At 46.8% G+C, this 20,027-nt stretch overlaps 1 protein-coding gene across 12 annotated transcripts in view; it reads right to left on the reverse strand.

Annotated features, from left to right (window-relative positions):
* The window catches only part of Sipa1l1 (signal induced proliferation associated 1 like 1), a 284,116-nt gene extending 265,633 nt beyond the window's left edge, over positions 1-18,483 (reverse strand). For 5 of the 12 annotated variants that reach the window (XM_075948069.1, XM_075948061.1, XM_075948056.1 and 2 more), the window contains exons 1-2: positions 18,385-18,471; positions 17,807-17,867 (exon numbers count right to left, since the gene is read on the reverse strand). The gene's annotated coding sequence lies outside the window, so the exon portion shown is untranslated. Of the gene's footprint in view, positions 1-17,432; positions 17,782-17,806; positions 17,942-18,384 lie in introns of those variants that run through there. The other 7 variants (XM_075948066.1, XM_075948057.1, XM_075948068.1 and 4 more) reach the window with 5 other exon arrangements.
* Between the last annotated feature and the right edge of the window lie 1,544 nt (positions 18,484-20,027).

Below are 20,027 nucleotides of genomic sequence, written 5' to 3' on the forward strand. Positions count from 1 at the left end.
TCCCAAAAGGCACAGACCTAGCCCTCAAAGATTAGTAAGAGAAACAAACACAACAGAATCATTTTACTGTATTTTGTCAAATCTTGCCTGGATTTCCTCTACCCTGGCACTCAAAACAGATCTATTTTATCTATCAGTTGGGCTTAATCTCATGGAAATGGATCACTCCTTTTGAATCTGGGGCACAATGCCCTGCACACAGGACAGCATCAACAGTTAAGGAAGTGGATAAAGAACTACGAACGCAAAGAGAAACAAATATCTCCCATATAGTACACATCCTGGCTTCTTAACCTCTAGCCACTTGCCAATCCTACCCAAAATTAAACCACCCGCTCTTCGTCCTCCACCATTTATTTCTCAACCACCCTACAGGTTACATTCCCTACCCCTCCCCCACCCCACTCCCGCACACCCAGGAAAAGCCTTCCTGCTCTATCACCTTTTCAATCACTTATGAGTACCCATCATCACTGTCCTCTTTTCGGAAGTGAAAAACCACAGGGGTGCAGTGGAACTCAGTCTGTGACTGTAAGCCATCTGCACGTCCCTGTCCCAACACAGAACTGTGACTCACACATGCAACTCAGCAGCTAAAACCATTTCCACATCTACACTATAAAATGGAAATTCCTACATCTGATAGGTATATTGTGAGAAATGCTAGTTTATAATTGACTGGAATGGTGGTGTGGTGTGTATGGGTGTCTGTATGTGTGTGCAAGCACATGCACACATATTCATTTAAAAAATATTTCTTTGCTAGCCTCCCCAAACATAAACTCTCCCAACCTTAAACCACGGACAGACTACAACTGTTAAAATGTCTCACATCCTGTTCTCAAGAGATGACTCTGTTTTACTTCTTCAGCAGACGCCAAGGAAAGTGAACGTTTGAGAAAAGCATCTGGAACGCCAGCAGCCATCTCCTGAAGCTTTAGAATGCATGTGTAGCTCAGAAAAGCCCCACAGGGAAACCTATGGTCAGCCCTGCTCAGTCTGTGCTTGCTCCCTGATGTCTGTCTTCCAGAGAACTTGGAGGCAGTCACCTAACAGACACCCCAACAAAACACCATTTTCCCCAGAGACACTTTCCCTTTCCCCCAGTGGACAGCACCTCAAGGCCCCTGTTATGGGGGACAAAGCTCTGGGTCTGCTGGCTTGGAAGCCTTTTTCTCTCCCCTCCCCGCCCCCCGGCCACTCAAGCCAGTTTTTCGAGTCAGGGTTTCTCTGTGTAGTCCTGGCTCTTCTGGAATTTGCTTTTGTAGACCAGATTGGCTTTGAATTTATGGAGATCTGTCTGCCTCTGCCTCCTGAGTGCCACCGGGATTAGGCCTGCACGCCATGGCCTGGTCAGGAAACCATTTTTAAGGTCAGAAGCATGGCAGTGGAATACTGGGCCTTGTGTGGTACAAAGATGTCGGCTTTTTTCTTCTTCATACTTTCCCTGTATTTTCCAAACTTTCCACATGGCCTTTGTACTGTTTTTATGACAAGAGAAAGCCACTCAAATGCGTTCCTCCACCTTCCTTCTTCCAGGGCTCACTAGCTCAAGCATCTTAAGGACACAGTTCTCACTCAGTGCAGGGATCACCCATAGCCCACCCCTGCCCAGGACAGCTGAGTATGTGCTGAGCAAACAATGACTGTTCGGGTGCTGGCTGACTTGGGAGACTGATGGTGAGCTGTGCTCATGGCTCATCCTTACTTAACTGGCTTGGGTCACTGCCCTCATAGAGCATTTGAAAGGGTGAGAGATCAAAAGGCTGCTCTCTAGAGCAAGCAGTCAACAGCAAGTCTTCCCTCAAGACAAGGCACCTGCTCAGGGAACCCAGTGCTCCATTCTTGGCGAAGCAGGAACAAGATGGCAAACATCCTGCTACTGGGAATTGAATCCACTAAGTCTCATCAGGGCTCTCTGCCATCGGAAGGCATACCATGGCCCTGCTCAGCCACCAAAGTTTAACAATATCCTCCAAAATTAATCTTTGCCCTAAGATTAAATAAGACTAAATACTAAAGCAAAGAAAGGATTAAGATAACACTAGCCCAGACTTGTTATTAAACCACCAAAAAGCCTTATCTAACAGTCGAAAGTAGAAAATCTCTAGGACTGACTTATATGAAAAAGAAGTCTCAAACATTTGCTTGGGAGAACTGACCCCCAAGTAAAACGTGAGCACACTGTACTCTGCAAACATGTGGAGCCCATGGCAGAAATGTACAGGATGGAAAAGGGGCTCCTTGTGCCAGCGTCCTCTCTCCCCGCACCCCAGCCTGTGCTAGCGTCCTCTCTCCCCAGCCTGTGCTAGCGTCCTCTCTCCCCAGCCTGTGCTAGCGTCCTCTCTCCCCGCACCCCAGCCTGTGCTAGCGTCCTCTCTCCCCAGCCTGTGCTAGCGTCCTCTCTCCCCGCACCCCAGCCTGTGCTAGCGTCCTCTCTCCCCGCACCCCAGCCTGTGCTAGCGTCCTCTCTCCCCGCACCCAGCCTGTGCTAGCGTCCTCTCTCCCCGCACCCAGCCTGTGCTAGCGTCCTCTCTCCCCAGCCTGTGCTAGCGTCCTCTCTCCCTGCACCCCAGCCTGTGCTAGCGTCCTCTCTCCCCAGCCTGTGCTAGCGTCCTCTCTCCCCAGCCTGTGCTAGCGTCCTCTCTCCCCGCACCCCAGCCTGTGCTAGCGTCCTCTCTCACAGCACCCCAGCCTGTGCTAGCGTCCTCTCTCCCCAGCCTGTGCTAGCGTCCTCTCTCCCCAGCCTGTGCTAGCGTCGTCTCTCCCCGCACCCCAGCCTGTGCTAGCGTCCTCTCTCACCGCACCCCAGCCTAGTGGTTTCAGTTCTTCACTGTCAACCCAATTCACATATCTTAGAATTCAGGACTGTGTTTTACACCTGGTTTTGTATTTTCAATCATTTTGCTTCTATTAACTCTCTGTATGCTTGTGTATGCTTCTATCATGCCCCAGGCTCTTAAAAGACATTCATCTCCAAACAAAGCAGATGCTAAGTTAATGGTAGCATGACTGAAAGTCAATGAAGGATGACAGACAGCGGCCACATCAAAACCCACAAAGCAAGAAGAGAAAGCAAGCACTTCACTGCAGAAATAGTGTCTCAAGGTTTCTGTCTCACCTGGGCTGAGAAGAGAAAGTTTTCTAGGAAAAAAACAAACAACAACAACAACTGTCCTTATTAGAAATTCCGTTAGGACTTAAGCTTGCTTCTCACAATTCTAATTATTTACATTCCACCTAGCTGCTCATGCTAGAAACTGTGCGACCCGATGCTGTGGTTTCTGCAGCACGGACAAGTCCACTGTGAGGCTGCTCCCAACCTCGATGAACACAGCTAGCCAAGAGAAGCCATTTAGTGGCCCTGATTCCCCTGAGGGCAGGAAAGTCAATCCCTACCCAAGAGCTTCCCCTGAAGTCTGAGACATCTGCTCGCTTCACCTTCCACCTACACGTTGTCTCTAGTGCCTGCGAGTTCTGACTGCAGCCAGCAGCAGAAGGAAGGGAGTGTTTGGGAAGTTCCCAAGCTTCAGGTTCTCGTCTCCTAAGGGTTCGCTGTACCCATCTAACGTAGGACAAACCTGTTGGTGGGTCTGGTGAAAGATACTAACTGTGGAAGTCACATTGGCAAGCTAAAGTTGGGAGTCAGAGAACACCGTATGACAACTCTGAGAACTTCCAGTCATCAACAAGGGTATATACATATACACACATACACACACATTCACACATGGGACAACATGAACTAATTATGAACTGCATTCCCAACTTAAAACTTATACTAGGAAGCCAGCCTTTCACTGGAGATGGGTGGGGAGCAAGTTTCCTCAGCAAGTACAAGTATTTAAAGCAAATTGCTAGTTTAGCTGACTGGGTGGTCATGCGTACCCTGTTATAAGTAGACAGCCTTTCTGGTATTTCCAACAGGAAAATACACGGTATTCACACAACCAAAACACATCGAGACAACTCTATTCCCAAGAGATGGCTGCACCACTGCAATATAGCTGCTGCAATTCATTCTGACCCAGGAAAGAATCCTGTCACATGAATTCAGCCGCATGGTCCCCAGTCACAGTGCTAACATCTATCATTCAGGCCTGCTAGAAAGATTAAGAATCATGTGACATGAAGGGGGTCCTCAACTATCATAGCCAATGTTAATCCTATGACTAGGAAGCAACAGGCGTCTGCCATAAAACAACTGAACACTAGGTGGCTCCTTTTCAGACAAAAAATTAGTAAGGATAATTGGATAAAACAACACACAGTAACAAGTCCTACCAGGAAACAGCAGGCTAATACATTCTGGGGTCCCTATCTTCTAAGAAGGTATATCCGGAAAGAAATAAGCCATCTGCATCCCCTGCTACTCTAGGCTCTATGACCTAAGCAGACAAAACCAAAACCTTTATACATGGTCTTACAACACAAATGCAATCAATGAGATGCTCACGAGCTTTCAGGAAGAAGAGCATCATCTGACTGTGAAGTTTCCAAGTTTCTTCAGAGATGCTTCAATGTGAACATCCAGCATGGAAAAGGAGGCTGTGCTCTTAAAATGCCTCCTAAGCAATTCCGACACTCCACAGGGGCCCGAGACCCACTCACCCAACTGACCCTCATGTGGAGTCTGAGCGTCCCTTGCAATGAACCAGCCCAGGATGAATTCTCAGGCATGAGTGCCTACCGTATCTGCAGGTAGCTCGACTGGAAAAGCCCTTTCTAATGTGCAAGGACAGTTTACTCTCTTGACTTCTACCATGGGAACACTGTACTTAGGACACGCTGGGGATTTACAGAGACAACAGAGCAAAGTCAGCTGCAGGGAGGAAACATCAGGATGAGCTACAGCAGCCAGGACGTTCTCACTGAAGAGCTGGGTCTTACAGGATGAGAAAGATTCAAATCAAACTAGAGTTCAAGTTGGGAGTGGAGGGACACACCTATAATCCCAACATTCCACAGGCAGTGGAAAGATGAGGAGGAGTTGAGGCCAGCCTGGTCACATGGCAAGAAGGCTGTCAGGAACTGTGTATCCTTTTTAAACCACAGAGAGGGAAACCTGAAAACGCAACTAAAACTGAGCACAGACAAAGGCTCAAAGGAAGCGGAGTGGTTACGAACGGAAAGAACAGAAGCCCAGCATATATATGAACGCAAAGCCATTCTGGCAGAAGACAATGAGATCACATAAACAGGAAAGAAAAGAGGCACCAGGCTAGTCACAGAAGGAGAAGTGTGGGTTTGCTGCACACAGCATGTTAGCCACTTTTGCTGCAGGGAGGCACATGCAGGGTGATGTTAGTCAGAATGCAGTGGTGTGAAGGAGACTGCCTCAGCCACTAAACGCACTTACCGGGTGGGAGGGGCATGGGGGGACAACAGGTGTGGTCACGGATCAGACAAGGTGAAGGGAGGGAAGCCTCAATGACAGTCTGGAAAACTCAAAGTGGAAGCAAGGCAAGGAGCAGCAAGTCAGTAGCGCAGTCAGGACACACTGTACACAGGCGGGGCTTAGGCCCAGAGAGGGTTTATTTTGTTTTAAAAGGCCCAAGGCTCACTCTCCCACATATGCAGTACCTGGCAGCTTTTGACTTTTTCTTTGGTCACAGCACAGGCTGCAGCTTTCTGCATCAGCACACAGGAACTTTGTATTTTTGACTGTAACAGTACCACCAAAGTCAATGTGTCTGCAAGAAGTAAAATGTGCTTTGGGGAGATTTGATCCCAGCACTCGGGAGACAGAGGCAGGCAGATCTTTGTGAGCCCAAGGCCAGCCTGATCTATAGAGTGACTTTTAGGATAGTTAGAGCTGCATACTTGAAAAGAGTATTATTACTTTCTTGAAATAATAATAGTAAGTGATTTGATGGAGCTGGGAGCAGGAGCCAGTCACCACATATGGTACACTACATGCTTACATTTACAAGAAACACACAGACCATGCAAGTCTATAAAGAGAGAAGGCAGTAGTGATGGGGTGAGTGGGAAGAGATGGGTTTGGAGGTCTTTTCTAGGCCATGGAAAGTGTCCTAATTGTTTACAGAGAGAGATGGTCACACAACTCTAGGAATACACCAGAAAACGCTGACTTGAACGGTTTAAATGGGAAAACAGGACAGTAAGTGATGATGCAAAAAGGTTGTTGTAAGAAAAACCTTTGGGAATACATAAGTAAGCACTGTAACTTCAGACAGGTTAGACAGTGTCTCCCCAACAGACGCTGCTACACACAAGCTACAACTGTCAGGGGGAAGTCTAAAAGGAAATTTCAAGGGGACTAAATCAGCTCCTTGTAAGGGGAAACAAGCATGGAAAAGATGACAATCACTCCCTGCAGATTCTTACAACTGCTCTAAATCCCTTACTCTTAATACACAGAAAGGCTAGAGGCTTCTCGGTAACTGTGTCAGTATTATACTGTACACCTTTTGTTGCTCTTGAAAGTAATGTACAGTAAGTCGACTCCAGAAAAAACAGATTATGCACATCAACAATTACTAAACAGATGAATGGACCCTTTTATAAAGTTGAGAATGTAGGAGCTGGAGAGATGGTTCAGTGGTTAAGAGCACTGGCTGCTCTTCCAGAGGACCTGGGTTTGATTCCTAGCACCCACATGACAGCTAACAACTGTCTGTAACTCCAGTTCCTAGGGACCCAACAGCTTCACAGACACATACAAGCAGGCAAAGCACCAATGCACGTAAAACAAATTAAAATCATTTTTAAAAATTAATCTGAGGGTGTGACCAAAAGTCTAACAAAAAGAAAGGTTTTCTTGCTTAATACTAGGTAGCACCCAAAATAGTTTCTGCTCCCAAGACACCTACCTAAAAACGGTTCTCACCATTCCATGCTGTCCCTCATTTAAAGCCATCACTCCTCTTCCCGTGCTCCAACAACAGCACACCTATAGTTAACACTCAACATGACCAGACCCTCCAGTGTAACTTTCATCTCTCTCTACATCCCACGACCTGCAATGGGCACACACAGTATGACCAATACCTGTTGTTCTAACTACTCAGGAGGAAACACAGAAAGATCCCAAGTTCAAGGTTCGTCTGGGCTTCAGAGTGAGTTCAAGTCCAGCATGACTGAAGCTCCAATTCTGTGAATAACAAGGTATATCGCCATAGTCTGTGGCCATACCATTCTGAGTGCACCCAACGCATCAATAGTTGTGGTCCCTGACCTCAAAGAACCAAACCCTGATCCACCTCTTGTCTAAAGCAGCAGACAACTATTGGGAAAGTATCAATTATTTTTTAAATGTTTATTCTATGTATACATGTGTGTCTGCGTGTTAGTATGCACAGCTCATGACTACAGGAACCCAGAGACATTAGAAGACAAATTCTGACCCCAGAACTAGAATTAGGAACAGTTGGGAGCTGCCATGTGGATGCTGGGAACTCAACCCAGTCCTCTGAAAGCACTGTAAGAACTGTTAACTTCCGAGCTACCTCTCTGCCCCAAGGGAAGGTATTGATTGTAAGGAAACACAGTTACCTCTAACAAAACACATCTAATAAATTCAAAATGCTATTTATCAAAGTATAGGGCTGGTACTTTCAACATCTTTATTTTATCTTAAATTTTAAACCAATAGGTCCAAAGACATTTTACATGTCATCTGCCAAAAATAGAGAGAGAGAGAGAGAGAGAGAGAGAGAGAGAGAGAGAGAGAGAGAGAGAGAGAGAGAAAGATACAATAAGGCATTTTGAACTGAGAAACATGGAGTTTCTTTTTTTTAATTTAAACTTCTTTTTTCTTTTTTTTTTAATTGATTTTTATCGAGCTCTACACTTTTCTCTGTTCCCCTCTCTGCCTTTCCCCTCCCCTTCAATCCTCTCCCAAAATCCCCATGCTCCCAATTTACTCAGGAGATCTTGTCTTTTCATACTTTCCATGTAGATTAGATCTATCTATGTCTCTCTTAGGATCCTCATTGTTGTCTAGGTTCTCTAGGATTGTTATTTGTGGGCTGGTTTTTCTTTGCTTTATGTGTAAAAAACACTTACGTGATAAATGTCTTTCTGTATCTGGGTTACCTCACTCAAAATTATGTTTTCTAATAAATATGCCCTATTAGATCATCAACTATTAACTTACCTAGTTTACGAAGGCCTAAAATAAACTATCTGGGAAATGATATGTTTCCCCAATATGGTATCTTTCCATTTAAATGAAGTTGCTCTGGTCAAAGCTATGTTTCTTAAGAGGCAGCTCTGCACACAACTACCCAAGTAGCCTGCCTGGTTTTATGCAGAAGGAAGCTCTCGAACAGCCTAAAGAGCCAAAATACCAAGTTCCCCAGGAAGCTGTCTAGGCCTCAAGAATGCATCCCAGAGAACCTAACCTCTCACCAGTCAGCCACAGAACATGCTAGCCCATAAGCTAAGTCTATAAAATGGCAGAAGGTCTTCTTCCCACAAACAGAACTATCACAGTCTTTTCTGCCGCAGTTTCATCTCCAGAATTCTGAGAAGGGTAGATACTTCCCCATTTCACAGATAAGGAAATGCAAGTTTATGAGCGCGGTCGCACTAGCCCATTGCCTACTTGATGCCAACATGCACCTCATACTCAACATGTACAAATCAACTCTGAACTTGAACTCCCCACCCAAACCTGCTCCTCTAGTCACTGCCACTTTGGTCCACACCACCTCTACTGTACCAGCTGCTCTGGCAAAAAACATTGTCACCCTGACTGCACACTTGCTGGGCACACCATCTCCCCAATAAACCAGGTCAGCCCCACGGACACACCCAGAGCCCTGGCTCTTCTCATCACCCCACTTCTGCTATCATAGTCCTCTTGTTTCCACCCACACCCTCCTGGTTCTATGAACCACTCTTCAGAGACACTGTCCTCTGAAGCACAGCTTTAGGGGCTGGCGAGATGGCTCAGTGATTAAGAACACTGGCTGCTCTTCCAGAGGACCCGAGTTTAATTCCCAGCACCCACGCGGCAGCTCACAACTTTATCTCCAGTTCCAGGGAATCCGACACCCTCTTCTGGCTTCCACAGGCGCTGTATCCATGTGGCTCACAGATATAAGTGTTTACAAAACACCCATACACATAAAAAATAAAATAAAATTTAAAAAAAATAATTAAAAACACAGCTTTGTAGAGAAATGCTCCCAGGGTATCTCACCTCACCCAGAGCTGCCTGTTGACACTCCTCTGACAGAAAGGGCACCTGCATCTACAAAGCCTCCAAGTAACTGGAAGAGTGGCCAGAATCACATGTGACACACAGCAGAGCCAAGGCTGGAACAGGCCTTCCAGTGTTCTCTGCAACAGCGAGGCCAGATTTACAGCAGCCAGACAGCCCTCCCTCGTGGGAGGAAATCCTTACATTTCACTTAGCATAACTGAATCTTTTAATGTGTAATCAATACTATGTTGGATTCCCAACAGCAAATTAAAATGGAAATGCTAACTTTACAAAGACACAAAATCTCCCACAAGGTTCTCAACCCTCCTAACGCTGCGACCCTTTAATACAGTTCCTCATGTTGTGATCTCCCAACCATTAGATTATTTTTGCTGCTACTTCGTAACTGTAATGTTGCTACTATTATGAATCACAACATGAATATTTATGGAGAGAGAGGGTCACCAAAGGGGTCGCAACCCACCGGTTGAGAACCACTGTACTGGGCAGCCTGAACACGGACTATCTGGCAGCACAGGCAAATGCCAAGCTGACTGGCAAAGCACTGAGACCTCCACTGTGCCTGCATCTGATGACCACATTTTAGGAGCACCATGGACAGACAAGTAGTGCTCTCAGACTCAGACCAGAGCACTGAGGAGACAGGGTCCTCGCATTAGACCCTCCCAACCACAGGAATACGGGTGAGTCTCTAGGGGACACTAGGAACAGAAAAAAGGCTGAAGGACTTAGAAGTGTCATCACGGAAATGACCTGGAAAGAAACCTTCCAGAGCAAGTCTAAATAATGATAATTTTTGGATCAGAATGAAACTAATGCCTAAAGCACTAACCATTACAGAATTTTCCATTAAATAAGCAAAAAAAATCTAAATCTCTTTCTTCCAAGCTTTCAAAAATGTTTCTAGTATCAACCACTCAAAGCCTTAAATCTCACTAATTACAACAATTAGCTCCTACAATACCAACAGTAGGTGCTAAAGGAACTGTAATCCAGCCCACCCCCAAAGAAGAGGGTTTTGGTGTGCAGGTATACTACAATGACAACAGACTTGTTAAATGAGCAAACAAAAGACTCAAAATTTAGGAGGTTATGACTCTTCCAATGCTGACAGTGAAACCCAGTGCTACCCAGAACCAGGGAGGTTTCTGGGTTCTCTTGGAATGGAGTGGATGTGGGAGTGGGAGAAACCAAGACTTGGAACCCCTGGGTCCTCGGGGAAACTGGAGCCAAGATACATTACAGGCAGTTTCTTTTAGTTTTCTTAATTAGAAAAGCACTTTATAAAATAAATTTTGCCAAAGCCTATCTCCTTGGAAACCAGGAAACAAAACTGTCTCTCTTCTCCTCCACATAAAGAACATTTAATAAGGGACTATTTTCATAATAAACAGCTTCAACTGTTTTGTGTCGGAAGTAAAACAAGCAGCCCTTGCTAAATGGGTAAATTCGCAAGGGCTGGAGAGATAACCCAGCAGTTAACAGCACAAACTGCTCTTCCAGAGGACCAGGGTTCAGTTCCTGATATTCACAAAGCAGCTCAGAGGTGGACTATAACTCCATTCCCTGGGGATCCAACACCCTCTTCTGGCACCAGTGGGCACCAGGCATGCACGCGGTGCACATACATACATGCAGGCAAACATGCAAAAATAAGTGTTAAAAAAACATTGCAGAGAGCTTCTAGCAACTTCACTAAGACCCTTACCATGAGGCTATGAGAAGAGTTAACACTGGTGTTGAGAATAAATACCCATGGAGAGGCTAAGGAGACAACTCAGTCATAAAGCTCAAGGACTTGGGGTTCATCCCCTGAACCTACAGAAGAGCCAACTGTGGTAGGGATTAGATTCCCTAGGGCTCACTAACCAGCCAACTTCACCTACTCTGGAGCTCCAGACTAGTGAGAGACCTGTCTCAATCAATCAATAAAAAAGGACAGCACCGGAAGAACAATTCCCAAGGCTGACCTCTGACCTCTATACTTCTCTGTGCCTGTGCACATTCAATCTTCACGATCAATTCAAGGCCCCTTCTGAACCTTCTTCAAGTCACAGGACTCTGAGCACCTTAGCAAGGCAGGAAGTGCTGGGAACTCAGCTCTTATGCAAATAGATAGCCTCACTCACATTTGTCATTTAAATCACTTCACTTCCTCCTTTAAATGAACTTAAGGGAAGAAAAAGGAGGGACAACAAGAAACTCTGACTTTTCTAAAGAGCAGCAGGACACTGAGATGATAAAGGGATCTTTAGAAAAAAACAAGAAAAATAATAGGCAGGCGGTAATGGCTCCTGCCTTTAATCCCAGCACTCTTCCTAGGCCAACGGGATCTCTGAGTTCGAAGCCGGTCTGGTTCCACAAAGCAAGTTCCAGGACAGCCAGGGGCTCCCCTTTTCATCTATCTGTCCAAAATAAAATTTCAATGACCTCAGAATGCTACATTACTACATGTATTCACCTGTCAAACACAGATCCAAAAAGCATATAAAGGCACTCTGGAAAAAGCAATCCATAATACAGTCACCTACCAAGCATCTTCCAACACCCACCCACCCAATTATCCTGCTCGAGCCTGGACCTCGCTGTGATGTTCCAGCCACAGCATTCCTTGTTACCCCCCCAACACGCCCAAGCTGCTTTGGGCTACTTTACTTTTGAAATCAGCCTCCAGAACAATCCCACCAAAGCAAGGTTAGACTTCACCCATGAACTGTTAACAAGGCTATCTGTAACACACACACATACAAATACACACAGAGAGAGACACAGAGCAAACACTCCAGGACTCTTACCCACTGAAACATGACTTCCTTATAGACTCGTCACAGGTCAGTACTAAGGCCCTATACTTGAAGATGAGAATGAAACTGAGGTCGCAAAGGGTTTTCTCTACCTGGAGGCAGGGCTAGGAACTACACTCAAGCTCGGACACAGTTCTCCAAAGAACTGAGCTAGGGGGTCACATGCCCATCACTGCCACTGCCACCACACAAACACACACACACACACACACCACTGGCTACTTAGAACGTTAGAATCCAGTAGGCAAACTAGTGAAATCCTCTGGAGTCTTCAGTGGAGCTTTGGGAAGAGGGAAAACTTGACCAGCTCCACACAGACCCTCATTTCAAGAGCAGACCGGTGATTTCTCAAAGTCTTTGGACGATTGACAAGCAGTATTATAGTATAAGTTCTGGAGTCATAACTGAGCTGCTTTTTAGGGAGGGGAAGCAGGAATGCTGGAGATGGACCCCAGGGCCTCACAGAGGCTAAGCAAGTCCTCTACACCAGGAGCCCACAGCTCTGCTTTTTATGAGTATAGGAGAAGATGCTGACTTTCCATTCCGTCCTGGTAGGTACACACAGGCAGTAACTCAAGAGTGAAAGAGAGCAAAATCTTGAGCATCCTTATAGGTACCTACTAATAAAAAGACCCCTGAAGACAGTTCACTACCAACTGCTTCTCTGAGTGCAGGAAAGAAAATGCAAGGGCCTTAGAATACACTAGGGTGAGATCCTACCATTTATTATACAAAAGCATTCATCACAGAAAGGTAATCTAGAAGGCTAAGGTAAAGGACACCATCAGGGCTGTGGGTGTCCTTCCACTACTGAGGCTGAGTTCAATCTCTTTTACTGGAAGAGGTGAAGGTGGGAGGTGGAGACGAAAGAAGAAAGGAAAGAAGAGAGAGAGACAGACAGAAAGAGATCCCAACAATGGTAGAGTCCCAGGCTGCAGGAACATGAGCAGCTGGCACACAGCCCTCTGCTTTTAATTTCTCAATAGCTACCTTCTGAGATCAGAACTCATTACAAAAGGAAGCAAGGCTCTAAATGAACCACAAAGACAATCAATGGCCGCACCTGTTCACACTTCCTAAAGGGCTCACTCAGGTCACTCAGGAAGCAAGGAGGAAACCCAGGAAACTGTGGCTGGATGTCCTTACAGCCACAGCCGTCTTGCATGACCCTTTGTTTGTGAAAAACAGCCTCTCTCCATCTCTAAGCCAGCATTCCTCTAAAGCTTAGTCTCCAATCCACCATTATGTAATTGCCTGTTTCCCACAACTTAAAGTTAGGCATCCTACAAATCTAATTAGAGAGAGAACTGTAGCATAAGTAACCAATTAGAAGCCATCAGCTGGAAGTTCTCTCTCAGACCTCCAGAAGCAGCAGCTTCCCTTCTTTACAATGCACCACTAAGACCCTCACGGCCTCCATGCCATTTTGGAATCATCTCTCTAGATCTGCAAGAAAACACATTCATTCCCAGACTCAGGAAGCAGAGGCAGGTCTGAGAGTCCAAGGGCAGACGGATCTACATGGTGTAGGTGACAGCCAGGGTGACACAGTGAGACCCCGTCCCAAAAGAAAATCTCTTTGCATCTGGCGTCCTCTTATTCCATCTAGACAGAGGCAATGGAGAAAGAGGATAGGGATGCAAAGGAAAGGCCAAGTTTTCTCTCCTCAAAAGATGCACTCAGATGCTTATCCTTACCCTCCTGGTGGCAAAGTCCCTGGCTGAAAGTAGACTACATTGTGTCATTCCGTCCCTGGCTGAAAGTAGACTATATTGTGTCATTCGGTCCCACCTACATTAGAGAGAGGGAGAATAGGAACCAGGGGAATTGCTCACTTACAAAAACTCATTAAAAAAACAAAAAACAAAACAAAACAAAAAAAAACGAGCTATCAGTTAGGAATAATCAACTTAAATGTACATCTGAAAACAAAGTAACATACAAGTATGTTTTGTTTTTAATTATTGAGGCATAAAACTGAAAGCAAGATGCCATGAGGCCAATTTCCAACGTGCAAACAAGCAGAAGGGATTTGCCTGGGTTGGGTTGTCAGTCTTAAGAGATATGAACACAACCTCTGCGAACCCTGCAGTAACATTATGCTTTCCCTCTCCACCCCAGAACGTCCTCTGTTTCTCCAGACTCAGATCACATCAGGGGAAGTAGGGCGGTCCCATACAAATCCGCTGGCTTTCCCAGAGAGGACCTGCTGCGTCTGCAATCCCACACCTCGACTGCCCCCCACCCCAGCAGACACCCTCGCAACCGGTCCACATAGCTGACTGACAAACTAAAAGTTGCCATTGTTCCAGAAACAACCCCTTTCTTTTGCAAACGAAATTAAGTAAAAGATGGACAACAAGAAACTCTGACTTTTCTAAAGAGCACCAGGACACTGAGAGATAAAGGGATCTCAGTAGTAATAATAAAGCCGCCATGCTCTATGGTGCAGAAACTTTAACTCAGGATTCCTTTTCCCATAACTCAGCTATCTGTAACTCCAAAGCTTAGACACCAAACAGGATCCATCTCCAGAGCTTTTCAACCTTAATGTAGCTGTACTCCCTTCAGTTTTGCTTCTCCCTTAATCACTGAATACTTCAGTTTGAGAAAGAAGAGTAAACAAACTTCAACATAGTACGAAAAGAACAAAAGGTGGAACAGAGAAGCGTGTTGGAATCAGGAAGGTCACTTACCCTGAATCTGACTATATCTAGTTTTATAACCTACAAATCACGTCAACTCCTTAGGCTTGGAGCTCCTCACTTGCAAACTGGGAAAGCTGGACCAAAGGATTCACACTCCAACTCCTTTCAGCCACCCATGAATCTGCTCATCAAAGGGTAAGAAGATGCAATTGCAAATGAGACTTTAGTTACAAGGTATTTATACACACGTTCTGGTAGAGTACTGTAGCAAAGCTGCCACACAAGTTGTGTGTTCAAGCTGCAGCACAAGGCAGGGAGATAAGAAAGGGGTTCAGCTATTTTTAAGATCACCCCCCCACCAGAAAGTATTTGAAATCCACACCTTCTAAAGACAAATATTTCAGGCCTTTTAAATAAGTTGAAAAATCAAAACTGTCACATATGCAAAACCTGGACATGGGGGTATCTTCATACCCAAAGATATGGAAGTACCCATAGTCCCTGATCATGCCCACCACTGAAGCCACAGAAACCAAGAGAAACTAACTGATAAGGCTCAAAGGGTTACAAATACGGGAAAATTTTATTTTTCAGATCTTGAGAATCAGCTTCTGTGAAGTGAAACAAAACAGAAATTTATTCCATCAGAGTTCAAGCAGGGGGGGGGGGTTGCTCCATCAGAGTTCCAAGCACTGGGGGGGGGGTGCTCAAAGTTCAAGCAGGGGGGGGTTGCTCCATCAGAGAGTTCAAGCATGGGAGGGGTGCTCCAAACACTGGGGATGTGTGTGCTCAGAGTTCAAGCACTGGAGTGGGGGAGGGCAGTATTTGTCTTTCTGGCAAAAATCCAATCTGACTAGTGAATCAAAATGCTCAAATCTAAGAAGTAACCCTGAAAACCTTCATGATAGCCCTATCATTTGTGCAATGACTGGACCTTTGGTACTAAAAATATAGATAGGCAAGAGACACCAAGCCCCACTGTTCACCACATAAACCTGCCACTAGCCAAGAATCTGATCTCAGAGTGTGGTTCCACTCACGCTGCAGTCTGCGCTCTAAGAGATTGTTAAACAAGTCATTGATTTCAAACTTCAAACTGCAACTAAAAATACAACACATGCAGCATATGCACACCTTAACTCAGTCAACCAACATCCCAGAATACGTAACTGCTCATCTCAAGCCATCCTCCAACTACAACATGTGGATAGTTGTTAGGAAGCTCTTCTAAAAGATGCTTAAAAAAAAAAAAAATCAAGTGAGAAGACTGTACCACTACCACTAAGGAATTCAAGGCAAACATGAATAAATATAAAAAGCCAGGAAATGACACTGAAAATTCAAGTCAAATTAATCTCAGGATGTCATTTTAGTGACGTTCTGAGGAGTGACTACCAAGAGTTCAAGTCAGCCTTCCACAGAACGGAGTCACAACTACCACTGCTTGACAGTCAAATCTAAAAGTTGAGGGCCCCAGGAACTGCAGAGCAGCTCACAGCTACACCTACTGACAGTCTCTGGCCACTTGCTAATCCCATTCCCTCAGTCGACTGAAGAAATCTAACTAATGATAGCCAATTTCAAGAGTCCTTTACTGAGATAAGGAAAAAAAAGGCTTCAGTGATAGAGAAGGAAGACAGAACTCTGAATGTTTTGCTGCGCCCCAAACATTTATGTTCAAACCATAACCCAAGTCATTTTAAAGCACTGTTGGTAATGCCTTAATATCAATAACTTACTTCATGGGAAAATGCTTTAGTAATAATATTCTAGTTAATAACTGGGTTGTCACCTCACAGTTGGACACATCAGTGACCATTAACTGCTTTAGTTAAACCTTTTAACTGCTCTGCATAATCCTATCAGCTTTTTTTTTAACATCCTGGTAAAGGCAGCTTAATTGCAGCTTTCAGGGAAAAGAAAGGAGGATATGGGAGAATCGTTAAAGCAAGACAAGGAAAAATCATTCCTGTCCCTGAACGAGGTTGCAGGAGCAATTCGGTAAGACTTAATGTTGTGGCTGTCCAAAACACCCAGCCAAAGAACCTTTGCACTGGAAGATACTCCATTGGAGAGAGCAGGAGAAAGTTGACACTTAACTCCCACAGAGTACCCGTATAAAAGAGAATGGCTTTAAGACTCTGAGTCAGAGTTTCAACATGAAAGGCTCGCTTTATAGAGGAAACGCCAACCCCAGTTCATCCAGATAGACCTGGAACCTGATGAAAGTCGACACCTCCCTCTGAAATTTGCATCGCATCACTGGCTCCGAGTTTAGAAACATAATCGTGTACCAGGTAGTATGAATTTCAGCGAAGACTGCCTCTCAACCAGCCGTCAGGGAAAAAAAAATCAAATCTATAAAGACCCAAGGCAGTCTAGGAGCTACCGTCCCCAAATGCTTCCCCTTCCAAGAGGAATGCCAGCAATCTAGCACACCACCTCCTTGAAAGCTAGCTATTTCCCGTGCCTCTGGTTTTGGACACGGTGAGCCGCGATGAAATTTCAACCTGCCCAACGCGACTGCTTGCCCACGTCGAAATGCCACGGAGCGATTTACGATCCTGGCAAGCTGCCTTTAAGGTCAGGAGCGAAGTTGGACAGGGCAAGGAGAGAAAAAGTTCTTCATGCAGCCTCACGCCTCTCCGACCCTCGGAAGGTTTACTTCCTCCAAGAAACGCAGGTTGAAGCATCCTTGGATCTCAGTCCCCAGGACTCCCCAAGGAGGAAATTAACACCCTCGAAACTGCAGCCAAAGGTCTCCCTTCCCCACCATTAACTCACTGGGGCCTTGCTCCCTCCAGCACACCTGCCAAGCGCTCACCAGGTGACGGATGGAGAAGGGTCGCTCCAAGGAGCCCAGAACCGCAGGGTGAGCACAGACACCAGGCGGGGACACGGGGCTCCGGGCCTCTCGAGGGGAGCAGATCCGGATCCCGAGGTGAGAACGTGCGCGCGCGCCGGGCGCGGTGGAGCGCAGACTCGCCCCCGCCGGGATCGCGATCCCCAGCACGCCACCAAATCGGAAATCAAACTTTCAGCGGCTACGAGCCTCCTGTTACGGGGCCGCGAATCCCCAGTCAGGGACAGCACAGGGGGGGGCTGTCAGCAGCGCCGCCCCGCCCCCCACTCCCAGCCCTGCCCCCGGGGCCACTTACCGCTTGGCCTGGGCTTCCCGGTGCTGCCGCGCGTCCCGGGCGCGTCGTCCGCGCGCTCTCCCTGGGGAGAAAGAGAAAGCGTGCAGACGGTCGGGGCGCGCTCGCTCGCCGCCTCCTCTGCGGAGATCCGAGGCTCCGAGCGCCCGGCGTAGGGGCCGCGGGGGCGGGATCAGCGCGGTACCCCCTGCCCCGCTCCGAGGAGGACCCGCAGCGGCCGCGCTCCGGGCGCCGCGGGGGCCGAAGTAACCAGTCCCCGGGCATCAACTATTGTGCAGGCGCCCGGGCCCCAGCTCGCGCCCCCGAGCCCCCCATCCCGCCCGCCGGCTCCCGGGAACGAGCGCGCGGCGCCCAGGGAGCGTCCCGGCTGCGTGGCTCCGCGCTGGGCGCGGTGTGGGGGGAGTTGCGTGGTCGCGGGGGAGGGGACAGGTAACTGCCCACGGGGGCTGGAGGACCCGCGCAGGGGCGACGCGGGAAGGGAGGCCGGGGGGCCGCGGCGATGGGCGCGCTGCGGGCGGCCTCCCAGAGGTTCACCCGCCCCCCTCCCGACCCTCCCCCCCGGGACTCGGCGCCGCACTGACTTTCCGCTCACTCGCTCACGCACGTACTGAACTCGCTCACAAAGTTGCCGGCGGTGGCGGCGCTGCACTGGCCCTTCTCCCCGCCCCATCCCTCCCCTCCCTCCCTCCTCTCCTCCCTCCTTCAATCTCGGGTGAGATCACCGCGGCTGGGTTCTGCGCTCAGGCAAGTCTCGCGAGACTAGAGCCCAGTTCGGGCCGGGGGAAGTGGTAGCAGGCTAGTGAGGACCGCGGAACTTCTGGTTGCCATGACGACTCTACAGCCGGGTGCAGTTTTCACCTGCCTCCTCCGCTGCCCCGGGCCTAGCAGTGGGGAAGGGAAGGCTAGAGGCAAACGGGAAGGTTCCTGTAGACCTGCACCCCCGAGCTGAACGCGTTTGGCCGGAGAGGCTCTGGTACTGTGGATGCTAGTGCATCTCCCTACTTCTAAATGTCCACCATGTACTCAGTTTATCAACCTTCCTGTGTAAAATCTCATCTCCACCCCCGCCCCGCAAGATGCCTTCCTCTCCCCAGCCTAACGCCCCCACAAGACAGCTCCTTGAGCACATAGCTCACTTGTGTTGGTATTCTCAATGCCTCTGCAGGCTTTTTACCTAGTAGGTATTTTTTGTCTTTTTTTTTTTTTTTAATGAAGGTAGTAGTCCTTGTGTGTCTGCAATACCTTTACTTTACCTAACACTGAATAGTCCCTGGGATTACTGTTAGTTTCTGTACTACAGTCAAGTTTTTTACTCTGATAAACTTCTGCTCAAATCTTGTCTTTTTTCTGTGGTTACAGTCTCCCTTTCTCTTTGTCTCCTAGAAACCTTGCTCACCATAGGGGAGGGCAGGAAAAAAACTAAAAGAAAAATGATAATGATAATTACGACTCCTCAAACTATGCCTTTATACCTAATTCCAAAATGATATTGAGGGACTGGGGAGATGGCTCAGTGGTTAAGATGGCTGCTCTTCCAGGGGACTGGAGTTCAATTTCCAGGACCTTTTCGGTGGGCCAACAACCATCTGTAACTCCAGTTCCAGGGGTTCTGACGCCCTCCAAGGACACTGGGCATATCACATGGTGCACAGACATGCATGCAAGGCAAAAATATCCCTATACATAAAATAAAAATAAATAAGTCCAAAAGGCTATTGATTGAAATCTCACTCTGTGTCTAAATTGGAGAAATTTATCTGTGGTGGTTTTGTATTACTGCCTAAGTAATATGCTGCTGTTGATAGAAGCATCAAGTTTTGATGTCAAAGAAGATGAACAAATATAGATTTCACAATATATAACAGGACTCACTAAGAAAAAAGAGAATTCATCCCTAAAAGTCAGTATGGGGAAACTGCTAATCCACATACCTAGAGAACTAAAGAATGAACCTCTGTGTGTAAAGACTTAGGTTCTTATACACTAAGTTTATAAAGTGAGTATATAAGTAAGCCTGTGTATATAAAGACACTTAAGACTTTTAGGTTACCTATGGCAATGGTATGTGTGGCGGGGGCGGAGCATTTTGTGGAGTCTGTTCTCCCCTTGTACCTTTATGTGGACTTTAGGGATCAAACTCAGGTCACCAGTCTTGCAAAACAAGTGCCTGAAAGTTTTTATATTAGATATTTAAATGGCACCATAATTAAAAAGTAGTATATAG

Source organism: Microtus pennsylvanicus, chromosome 14 (assembly GCF_037038515.1).
Source record: "Microtus pennsylvanicus isolate mMicPen1 chromosome 14, mMicPen1.hap1, whole genome shotgun sequence".
Classification (NCBI taxonomy): Eukaryota; Metazoa; Chordata; class Mammalia; order Rodentia; family Cricetidae; genus Microtus; species Microtus pennsylvanicus.